The sequence below is a fragment of the Mesoplodon mirus genome (assembly GCF_964341445.2).
Source record: "Mesoplodon mirus genome assembly, chromosome: 4".
NCBI lineage: Eukaryota > Metazoa > Chordata > Mammalia > Artiodactyla > Ziphiidae > Mesoplodon > Mesoplodon mirus.
This window is the reverse complement of record NC_138979.1, coordinates 134,945,841-134,958,897: the sequence shown is the minus strand read 5'-3', so window position 1 is coordinate 134,958,897 and position 13,057 is coordinate 134,945,841.

Sequence of the window (13,057 nt, the reverse complement as noted above, 5' to 3'; positions counted from 1 at the left end):
CTGGTCAGATAGAATAATATGTATGTAGATTTAAAGACTCAATAGTATAAAGATGTCAAGCTACCTAAAGTGATTTATTAATTCAATGCAGTTATCATTAAAATTCTATGTTTGATGAAATATAAGCAGATTCTAAAATGTATTTAATTTCTCAAAGGGCTAAAAGTAAATAAGTTACTGCTGAGGAAGAAGGTGGAGGGAGGACTGGTTTTCCAAATATCAAGAATTCCTATAAAGCAAAGTAACTAAGTAAAGTGAGATTTTACGGCAGCATAGAAGTCAGACCAATTAAATAGAATAGAGGGACTTCCCTGGTGGTGCAGTGGTTAAGAATCTACCTGCTAAAGCAGGGGACGCGGGTTCAAGCCCTGGTCCGGGAAGATCCCACATGCTGCAGAACAACTAACCCTATGCGCCACAACTACTGAGCCTGTGCTCTAGAGCCCATGATTTACAACTACTGAGCCCGTGGGCCACAACTACTGAAGCCTGTGCGCCTAGAGCCTGTGCTCCACAACAAGAGAAGCCACCACAGGGCTTCCCTGGTGGCGCAGTGGTTGAGAGTCCGCCTGCCGATGCAGGGGACACGGGTTCGTGCCCCGATCCCGGAGGATCCCACATGCCGCGGAGCGGCTGGGCCCGCGAGCTGTGGCCGCGGAGCCTGTGTGTCCGGAGCCTGTGCTCCGCAACGGGAGAGGCCACAGCAGTGAGAGGCCCGCGTACAGCAAAAAAAAAAAAAAAAAAAAGAGAAGCCACCACAATGAGAAGCCTGCACACCACAACAAAGAGTAGCCCCCGCTCACCGCAACTAGAGGAAGCCCATGCGCAGCAACAAAGACCCAACGCAGCCAAAAACAAATAAATCAATTTATAATAAATAAATAGAATAGAGGTCCCAGAAACAGACATAATGTCCACAATGCAGATATATGGCAGAGGTGACACTAAAGGACAGTGGGAAGCATGGTCTTTTGAATCAGTTGTGTTAGGAAAATAGTGTGTCAACTGTGGAAAAAAATTCAGTATGCCAAAAAAACCCCAACAAAACAAGAAAACAGTCATCACCATATAATATCTTGTTCCAAAGAGATCTTAATTTTTTAGATTTTTAAGCCATGGATAATTTTAGAACTAAGAATAAAGAGATATTTAGAGGCTATTTTATAAGGAATTAAAATGAGAATTTAAACAAGGCTAGTCCAAATTTTATTCTATATTTTCCTATTTTTGAAGATATATACCTAAAATGGACAATATCTTCTGAATAAAACCAACTTTTCATTATTGCAATGTATGAATTATGAACATATCCAGCTTATAAATATTGGTTCCAGATTGCAAATACATCTCTAATAATTTCAAATTCATCATTACTTTTTGTTCTTCTTTTAGCACTTATATAATCAATACACAATGAAAACGTTTTTTGAAACTTTGACAGCTCATGGTGTTTTTCTTCTGCTCCAAAATTGGAAAGTAGTTTCAGTTTTAGGTTTATAAATATGAAATAGATTGATGAAACCAGTGGATTTTGTTTCATGTCTATACCATCTATTTCCTTCCAATGTCTTTTTCCAATTCTTACTCTTAGCATTTGTGCACTTATAAGCATATCAAGAACATTTTGGTGAATAAACATAATAAAAGATGAAAGAATACTGTCACACATCCTTTCAAAAAAAAGTTCAGATTCTTTTTTAATTGAAATATAGTTGAATACAACATTATATTGATTTTAGGTGTACAACAGAGTGATCTGACATATATATATACATTATGAATTGATCACCGCAATAAGTCTAGTAACCACCTGTCACTATACAAAGTTGTTGCAATATTATTGTTTATATTCCCTATGCTGTAATTACATCTCTATGACTTACTTTATAACTGGAAGTTTGTACCTCTTAATCCCCTTCACCTATTTTGCCTAACCCTCCCATCTCCCTTCCCTCTGGCAACCAATAGTTTGTTTTCTATATCTATGAGTCTGTTTCTGTTTTGTTTGTTCATTTGTTTTGTTTTATAAATTCTACATATAAGTGAAATCATACAGTATTTGCCTTTCCTTGTCTGACTTATTTCACTTAGCATAATATCCTCTAGGTCCATCCTAAAAATGTCCAGCTTCTTGTTGCAAAATTTTGTGCGATGATGTCATTCCAGCGGAATGACTAACTGAATGAGAATATCATATTTTCCATTTATCCTTAGAAATATATTGTTCACTTGTTGATTCTTGAATTTGAGAAAGTTCATCTCGGACATCATATCTGAAGACTCATAGCTGAGACTGTGCTTATAAAATCTATTTCATCATCATTATTAAGAGTCTAGGGTTCACTGTGGTGCTGTCTCACCTCCTGATTTATCTCCTGATTCATATCATATTTGTGAAAACTCTTCTTTCATAAATTTTCTTCTCTTCATCATTATAAGCAGAAAATTCTCAACTGTGTTCAAGAAAGGTAAGACAATACTACAGAGATGATGTTTCGAATCACCTTCTTTACTTTTTGAGAAATGGCTACAATAATTTGGATAAGGCAATAAGAAAAATAAGAATGATTCAATGACAAACATTTGTTTGTTTTCATTTCAGCATGAGCCTTGTAGAAAAAAATCCATTAATCTTCTACTTTCTTATTATTTCAGTCTTTTTTAAAGCATCATTGATAATAATTGATGAGTAATGACAATCCCCACTATGATAAAATAGCCGGGTGTTTCAAGATACAGAAAAATAAGATCACTGAGATCCTGTCATATAACTTTACTTTATAAAAGGGTTCCATGTATCATATGGTAACTGCAGGTAGAATGAGTTTTGTTTATTAAAAATACTCCTTTCTTCCTTTGACAGACTTTTAATAAAGAATAAATTTCCTAAAGTATCAGTCCTTATATATAGTTAGAAGCACTCAAAAAATGAAACTCAAAAACAAGAAATGGGTTCAATGAATGCTGATGTTGTCCCAAAAGTTAATTAGAACTCCAACTTTTCTTAGGGAAATTAAAAACCTAAATGTGAAATGCAAAGCTCTAATGCTTTTAGAAGATACTCTATAAAATGTCTTTATGATCTAATTTGGCTGGATGTGTCCTGGGCTTTGAAGTTTTAAAAGATCCCCTCCCCAGTTGGTTCTAACATGTAGACAAGCTTCAGAAATGATGAGCTCAGGGAATTTTTTGTTGATATTTATGAAGATCAAGTTTAGATTTGTCAGTTTTTTGCTTTCAAATGGATCTCTTCCTTTTTTTTCTGTTTTCATTAAGCAATTATTTAAGTAAAAAAAAAAAACTAGATAAACCAATCTAAGGAAGTTTATATTACTGTATATCTTTAATTTGCTCTAATATTGCTGTATGTCTCTATATGTATCTATCTCATGCAGACATATCATTAAAGATTATGAAGATACATACAAACATATTTATATTTGTATCCAAATAATCATCTTTGGAAAACAAACATCAGTACAGAACTGAAAATGTACCACATTTGAAATCACTTTGAAAAGCTGGTAAGAATATCTGTGCATTTTGGCGTGACCTTACACACTCTATTTTTGTAGTAATGATATTTCAACTCATAAGTAGTCATTTTTTAAAAAAGTAGCTGGGTCCCTGAGAAAGGAAAGAGATTTTTCTCTTCTGAGGTTCAACGAAATATACTAAATTATGCCATGTTTAAATTTCTAACATTGCATTTCCATCAGACAACAGCATTGCCATGATTAAAAGATGAATCAGAGAGATATAATGAAAATTGAAACAGGAAATTTCTTCAAGTTAGAGGCTTGGTTGGCTTCTCTCCCTTGGACTGATTAGACACAACGATTTGAAATCATTCTCTTTTGCTGCAATGAAAAGGCAACTCATTGTCACCAGAATCAATCACTCAGAGGTGAAAAATGGGCCAAATCTATACTAGCAGAACATGCAATGAAAATAACTTCTGGTTTTAGAAAGACCCATGATCAACTGAGATCCTAAAATTATTGCCAGCCAAAAGAATTAGGGTCTGTTAATGGGGAAGCTAGACTTCCATATATACTTTATACAGAACAACATGCCCAAGTTCCCCTGTATATATTGTTTCATGAACTATATTGTGTAAGAAATTGGGGTGCCATGGCAACTGCTATATTATTGTGTATCTATCATTTCTATTTCTTTTGTGGAATATCAAGACTTCAACATATGGATATCAACAGGACAACAATGACAATTTCATTTTATCCTTCCAAGAGATGCTTTAATTTTAGAAAAAATAATAACCAACCAACCAATCAACAAACAAGGAAACAAACTATCTTTATCATTAATTGGGCTTATGGCACATTAAGGAATGTGTATGTTGATGTGGAGGAGTTAGATCTCATGGGGGATTAATGAGCAGATTAAGAAAAAAAAATCATTATGAGGAAGCCAACTGGCAAAAAACCACCACACGCCAGAGGTGAGGGAGGGAATGGTGGTCTGAGGTGCAATATTGAGGCTGTATTGAAAGTATCCTTTTCTAACCATTTGGTGGTGTGATGTACACTGGGGAAAAAAAGAGGCATATGTATAAATTTAAGAAGCTGAATTACTTAAATTCTGTAATACTTTAGACCCCTAAACAGTATCTCTAACAAAAGGCAGAAGATGGATGCAATTATTCTCTCTCTCACCTGCCAAAGCCATCAGAGCACTATGCAAGTAGAGTACTTCCATCGGCACCTGGAGAGGTCAGCAGGATGTAAACTCACTGGTATATCTCTAGCACATAAACCATAGACTATCAAGCTCCAAGCTATGTAAGTTTATTAGAGGTGAGAATAGCTGAATATTTCAATATATGTGTACATATAACTTTATATCCTATTTTTATAAAAATTTACAATTTCCTTTAAAATTTTGGCAGGGTTTTTCCTCATTTCCAATCTTGGTTGTTCTTTTTTTGTGTGTTTTATCTCCTATGGTCAAATTTTCCAGAGATTTGCTGGCTTTATTCTTTTTATTCTTTTAATTATTCATTCAATAGACCAGTTATTAGTCATTCTTCTATTCTGCTTTTTCTTCTCTAATCAATGTGTAACTTTAAATTGTATCCAATTCCTTAAGTTTTTATAAGGTTTAATCTTTTTTAAAGCTTTGAATAGTTATTTTAATAATCTCATCTTTTATTAAAACAATTTTAAAGGCAAGAAACTTCCTATGAATAATATTTGGGCTGCATTGTATTAGTTTCAAAATGCAGTGCCATTATCTTTACGTTTTTAAAACACTTTTACATAGAAAATGTTATTTTATTCAAAGGTATGTTTAAATACATACAATTCAACTACATTATTTTTAAATTTTAAGAAAAGGTAGATCATATCAATGAGCACACAAAGGACTGTCATACAGTGCTGCCTACCCCATGGCTACTTGAGTCAATTCTTTGGTTCTTTTCATTTTTATGTCATTATAATAGAAGTGTGGTTTTATTATCTAGGCAATCCAGTTCAATACCTGTCAATAATACAGTAGATATTAAAGACTACCTAATAACCTTAAGTCCAACTGGTTTCTTCCAAATATTTGAAAACCATGTGAAGCATCAGCAGAAAATTTATGCAAGAACCATAAGTTCTTTAAACATTATCTCTAATAGAAGCCAGATAATGTTAAGCTTAAATATGTTAAAATGTATTACCATTTATAATACTTCCCATCATAATTCATCCAGAGAGATATCTTCAAGGTATCATTGGAATTAATTAGTAAAAATTCATCCATTGGGTTTGGATCACCAATGAGCAGAGCATTTATTTGTGTTTGAGGAGACACATAATAGATAATCTGCTCTACATAAGGTGAGGTAAGTCTGAATAATTTTTCATTTTTTTTTTTGCCTTTTTTCTGAGTATGGAGCCAATGCAACTTTACGATGTATTGTTACACCCTACCAGCAATTGATCATTCACTATTTCAGGTACAGAGAAGGCATTATAACAGGAGCAGGGCTATATGAATGGCATACAAGGATGGTATAGCTTCAAGTGGACCCTGAGGATTAATATCACTAATTTTTATAGTACTAATAAAGTAAATTATTAAAATATTTAAGATATGTAAACAAATAAGGATATTTTAGTATTAAGACAGAATAAAAATAAACTTTGTTTAAAAGTGAATAGCCAGTTGTTTAGAAACATCTAACATCACACCTTCAATATTAACATCCTAGGGAATTTAATTTATAATAATTAGCATGATTATTAAATATAGTCATGTGTCATGGTTATCTTATAGGTTTTTGAAGATACAATCACTGAGGGCAAAGGGTTTAATTACACTCATTCATAGATATTGTATCATATTCCCTTTAGTCCATTTAAAAAGAGGGATAAATGTCCTCTGAAATATCTTATAAAATATTCTTAATATGGAACAAAATCCAAATACAATGTTTTTGAAAGTTAAAAGAAGCTAATTACCAGTCCCTTGGAAATCTTTTTGAAAATAGCTTTTAAATCTTGCCAGATAAGTAGCAGCTTGCCCAAAAGGGGAATAGAGAAATTATTCATAAAATGGCATTTTACATGTAGGAATCTTCCCTGGAAATTAAAAGCTGTTTGGAGAGATTAAAAGGCTTTGGGGAAATGGGCAATAAATTGTAAACATCTTCCTAGATTACAGAACAAGATGTAAGGTTATTTTCAATTTTAAATGAGGAAATTGTTTAGGAAAAGGATTGAAAAAGACTGGATCAAGGTATATTAAATAGAGTGATACTTCAGCTCCTACAGGAAACAGGTACTTATATTTAATGAGCTATTACTTTAAAATTTGTTGTAATATATTCAGTTATAATTACACATTTGTGTTTGTATTTGTTTCTGTGTTTGTATTTATATCCATACTAAAGATAAATAAAAAATGCTGAAATTGTGGGTCTAGAAATTATAAATAATTCCCGAGAGACACGGGATCAGATTGACAAGAGCAGCAAAAACACGTAGAAAAATATATGCGAGGGGGCGATGTAGGAATAAGATTGTAATGGGGGCTCCCCCAGCCCCCAAGGAAACAGCTATAAATCCTGCACATAATGCAAAAGGCAGCTCCTTGAAGACCCTGGGGAGTGAACAGAAGCTGTAGACTGGGAAACCATAACAGGATATAATTAGCTTTAGAATATTATAAACAGATTTTGTTCCAAAGAGGAACAAAATCTTTCATTTGTAGGAGGAAAGACAACAAAAACTGTCAACTTTAAAGTACTGGGAAAAAACAACTGCAATAGGGAGAAAGAAACAGAAAACCAGTGACACTTAAGGTGCAGGAAATTATCCTGTGCCTAAAACTACAGTTAAAGCAGGTCAAGAGCAACTGTAAAGGCCATAATTCCATTATTCAGGTACTGGGATGGCCAGGATTAAGACATAATCAGACTATCAGAAAACACTCCCCACCGTGCCATGTACAACTAGGATAACAAGTGCAAATTACAAGTAATGGTTGGGCCTCCTGGGACAAAAGCAAGAGGCAAATTTCAAACAGGCAAAATTCACACTGGAAGCTGAAGGTGGAGCTGACACTGAGATATGATAAATGGGTCTCCACCCTAAACAACCCTCAAGCAAACTGGTCCCCACCCTAAACCAAAGATACTGCTGGAGGAATTTAAAGCCTGTGGTGTACAGTGGGTAACTACAGCAACAACAAATCTCAAACCCTGCCCAAGCCCTAACTACATTAATTCAAACACCTACACTAAAAGCTGAGCAAAAGGAAAGTTATACCCACCTCACTGTGACTAGTAAAAATGTCTTTCAAAAAAGCAAAGGACAAACAAAGACTTTTGCAGATAAACAAAAGTGGAAAGGATGCATTTCCATCACATCTACACTAAAAGAAATGTTAAAGGAGGCTCTTTAGGCAGAAGGACTATGACACCAGACAGCAAGATATGCATCTGCACAGTAGAAGAAAGAACACTGGAATAAATGAAAATAAAATAAATTTTACTTTATTTTTTCTTATTCTTAATTGCTCTAAAACATAACTGTGTGATTAAATATAGTATGAAAGAGTTGTATGTCTATAGTATGTGTAAGAATAAAATGTCAGACTTCTCTGGTGGTGCAGTGGTTAAGAATCCACCTGCCAATGCAGGGGACACTGGTTTGAGCCCTAGTCTGGGAAGATCCCACGTGCCATGGAGCAACGAAGCCCGCATGCTACAAGTACTGAGCCTGTGCTCTAGATCCCACGAGCCACAACTACTGAGCCCACACACCACAACTATTGAAGTCCGCGTGCCTAGAGCCCATGCTCTGCAACAAGAGAAGCAACCACAATGAGAAGCCCACGCACCGCAATGAAGAGTAGCCCCTGCTCACCACAACTAGAGAAAGCCCGCAGGCAGCAACGAAGGCCCAACACAGCCATAAATAAATAAATAAACAAACAAACAAATAAATAAATATTTCAAAAAAGAATAAAATGTATACCAATCATAATACAAAGGATGGGAGGAAGGAATTCGGAATTTACTGTTATAAATTCTTTATACTATATGTGAAGTGGTATATTATTTGAGGGTAGAATGATTAATTAAAGATGTATATTGTAGACCACGGGGCAACCACTAAAATGTTTTTATCTACTAAGTTGACCTAATTGACACTGAAAGAACATTTTACCCAACAACAGCAAATACATATTCTTTCAAATACACATGAAACAGTTACCAAAATAGATTATATTCTGGGCCATAAGTATTCTGGGCCATAAGACAAATTTACACAAGCTTAAAAGAATAGAAAGAATACAAAATGTGCTTTCAATAATATAATTAGGCTAATTATCAATTACAAAAAGCTATTTGGAAAAATCCCATGGATACTTGGAAGTTAAACAGCACCCTTCTAAATAACCCATGCATCAAAGATGAAATATTAATATACACTCAATTTTGAACTGAGTGAAAATGAAAATACAACATATCAAATTTTCTGGGGTGCAGCTAAAGTAACGCTTATAGGAAAATGTTTGGCACTGCATGCCTATATTAGAAAAAACAATAAAGAGTCAAATAGTGATTTATGCTTCCACAGTAAGAAATTAGATAAACAAGTGCAAACTAAACTAAAATCAAGCAATAAAATCAGCAATAGTAAAGATAAGGTCAGAACCCAAGGCAGTATGGCATTATGCAAATGATAAACACATCAATCAGTGGAGAGCCCAGAACAGACCCACACTGTCAAATGATTTTTATTTTTTTTTAAGAATAAAGGGAAGTCAATGGATAAAGAATGGTCTTTTTCAAGGAATGTTGCTTGAAATTTTTGACATCCATATATATAATCATGTACCTCAATTCATATCTTACACTTTATGCAAAAATTAAATTACAATGTGTTGTGTCCTTAAATGTAAACCATAAAATTATCAACCACCTAGAAAAAATTATGATAGAAAAGCTTTATGACCTTGGGTTAGGAGATAATTTTTAAATACAACACTGAGGGGGAGAGATAAGATGGTGAAGTAGTAGGACATGAAGTTTACACCTTCCCACAAATACATCAAAAATACATCTACATGTGGAATGATTCTCACAGAATATCTACCGAACACTGGCAGAAGACCTCAGATTTCTGAAAGGGTAAGAAAAATTCCACCTAATTGTGTAGGACAAAAGAAAAAGAAAGAGAAAAGAATTAAGATGGAACCTGCGTCCCTGAAAGGGAGCTGTGAAAGAGGAAAGGCTTCCGCACTTGGGGAAGTCCCCTCACCAGCAGGGAGATCAGCCATGACAGAGGAGGAGATTTGGAGCCTCGGAGGAGAGCACAGCAACCGGTTTGTGGCAGCCAGAACAGAGAGACACCTGCACAGACAGTCAGTGCCACTGCCCTGCACTCCCCAGCGTGAGAGGCACATTCACTGGTGCAGGCAGGGGCTGGGTGCTGAGCTCGGGCTTCAGAGATCAGACCTGGGGAGAGAACTGGGGTTGGCTGCATGGAAACAGCCCAAAGTTGGTTGGAGTCTGGTGTGACCACAACTAAGGGTGTACGCGAAGGAAGCCCTGGCCCAGCTTAGAGGTCAGACACCATTGTTTTGGGGGGTGGACAAGAGGAGGGACCCGCCATTGCAGCTTTTTTCCCTGCACATGCTCTCAGGCAACAGGACATGACCTACACAAGCTCCAGGAGCTGTCGCAAGCTGCCATTGTTGTGGGCTGTGGGAGCATATGCAAGCAGCCACCACCACCCTCCCAGGCTCCAGGAGCAGTTGCAAGCCACCTCCACTGCCATCACAGTTTCTGGGGGCACAAGAGCTGCCACCACAGCCTAGAGCCCCAGGAACAGGGAACACCTGCCAAATCTGCACACACCCTATCAAAGGGATAACAGCTAGCACACACTGAGGAAAGAGATGGCAGGCATCCTTCCTAAAAAACAGCCCTTATACCAAAAATATTAAACCCACACAAGCTACACAGGAAAGGTCCAAAATATATACAGCCCTCTAAGACCACAGTAGACAATTGTTTCTCCTAAACTTACAGAGTAAGAAAAATACAAGTAAAATGAAGAAGCAGAGGAACTGCTCCCAGTTAAATGGCCAAGAGAATTCCCCTGAAAGAACAAATAATGAAAGACACTGATTTCAAAAAGGAGATAATGACAATACTGAAAGAATTAAGAAAGGCTATCAACAGAAATGCAGAGTACTGTAAAAAGAAACTAGAAACTACCAAGCTGAGCCAAGAAAAATTAGAAAACTCATTTGCTTAGACAAAAGCTGAGCTAAAGGCAAAGAACAGCAGAATGAATATTGCAGAAGAACAAATAAGTGATATGGAAGACAGAATAAAGGCAATCACCCAATTAGAACATCAGATAGAAATTCAAATGGAAAAAAATGAAGCAATATAAGAGACCTATGGGATAATATAAATATGCCAATTTTCACATATTAGGGCTCCCAGAAGGGGAAGAAAGAGAAAAAGGGGATTGAAAATGTATTTGAAGAAATTATGGCTGAAAACTTCCCAAAACTAAAGAAGGAAACAGAAATTGAGGTACAGGAAGCTCAGAGGCTCCCAAACAAGATAAACCCAAACAGACCTACACTAAGACATATTATAATAAAAACTGCAAAAGTTAAAGAGAGTATTCTAAAGGCAGCAAGAGAAAAACAAAGTTAATTATAAGGGAACCCCCATAAGGCTATCAGCTTATTTTTCTACAGAAATATTGCAGGCCAGAAGGGAGTGGCAAGATATATTCAAAATCCTAAAAGGGAAAAACACACAACATAGAATACTCTACCTAGCAAGATTATCATGTAGAATAGAAGGAGAAAAATAATTTCTCAGACAAGCAAAAACTAAAAGAATACAGCAATACTAAACCTGTCCTAAAAGAAATATTGAAAAGTTTTCTCTAAACAGAAAAGAAGCAAGAATCTACAGGAAAGAGAAAAACACAATTGGGAAGTAAATCACTTAAATAAGTACACGGATTTAAAAAAAATACATGAAACATTTTTGTGAAAACAATGATAACTACAATGAACAGCAAAAAGATAAACATGAAGATGTAAAAGAGGACATCAAAACCATAAAATGAGGGCTTCCCTGGTGACGCAGTGGTTGAGAGTCCACCTGCCAATGCAGGGGACATGGGTTCGTGCCCCGGTCTGGGAAGATCCCACATGCCGCGGAGCAGCTAGGCCCGTGAGCCATGGCCGCTGAGCCTGCACATCCAGAGCCTGTGCTCTGCAACGGGAGAGGCCACAATAGTGAGAGGCCCGCGTACCGCAAAAAAAAAAATATATTAGCAAACCGAATCCAACAACACATAACAAAGATCATACACCACGACCAAGTGGGATTCATCTCAATTTCACATGGATGGTTCAACATATGCAAATCAATCAATGTGATACACCACATAAATGAAAGAAAAGACAAAACCCACATGATCATCTAAATAGATGCAATAAAAGCATTTGACAAAATTCATTATCCATTCATGATAAAAACTCTTACCAAAGTGGGTATGGAGGGCACACATCTCAACATAATAAAAGCTATTTATGACAAACACACAGCCAATATAATACTCAACAGTGAAAAGCTCAAAGCTTTTCCTGATAAAATCTCGAACAAGACAAGGATGCCCACTCTCACCTCTTCTATTCAACACAGTATTGGAAGTCTTAGCCACAGCAATCAGACAAGAAAAAGAAATAAAACGTATCCAAATTGAAAGGGAAGAGGTAAAATTGTCTTTATATGCAGACGACATGATACTATATACAGAAAACCTTAAAGACTCTACACATAAACTACTAGAACTGACAAATGAATTCAGCAAGGTAGCGGGAAAAAAGATTAACATACAGAAATCAGTTGCATTTCTTTATACTAACAATGAAATATCAGAAAGGGAAGGTAAAAAAAAAAACTTTCAAAATTGCACCCCCAAAAATAAAATACTTAGAAATAAACCTGACCAACAAGGTGAAAGACTTATATGCTGAGAACTATAAAACATTAGTAAATGAAACTGAAGGTGATTCAAAGAAATGGAAAGATATCTCATGTTCTTGGATTAGAAGAATTAATATTGTTAACATGGCCATACTACCCAAAGCAATCTGCAGATTTAATGTGATCCCCATCCACTTACCCATGACATTTTTCACAGAACTAGAACAAACAATTCTAAAATTTATATGGAACCAAAAAATACCCAGAATTTCCAAAGCAATCCTGAAGAAAAAGAACAAAGCAGAAGGCATAACTCCCAGATGTCAGACACTACTACAAAGCTACAGTAATCATAATGGTGTGGTACTGGCACAAAAACAGATATATGGATTAATGGAACAGAATAGAGAGCCCAAATATAAACCCACACAATTAATCTTTGGCAGAGGAGGCAAGGACATACAATGGGAAATAGACAATCTCTTTAACAGTGGTGTTGGGAAAGTTGGACAGCTGCATGTGAATCAATGAAGTTAGAACACATGCTCACACCATACACAAAAATAAACTCAA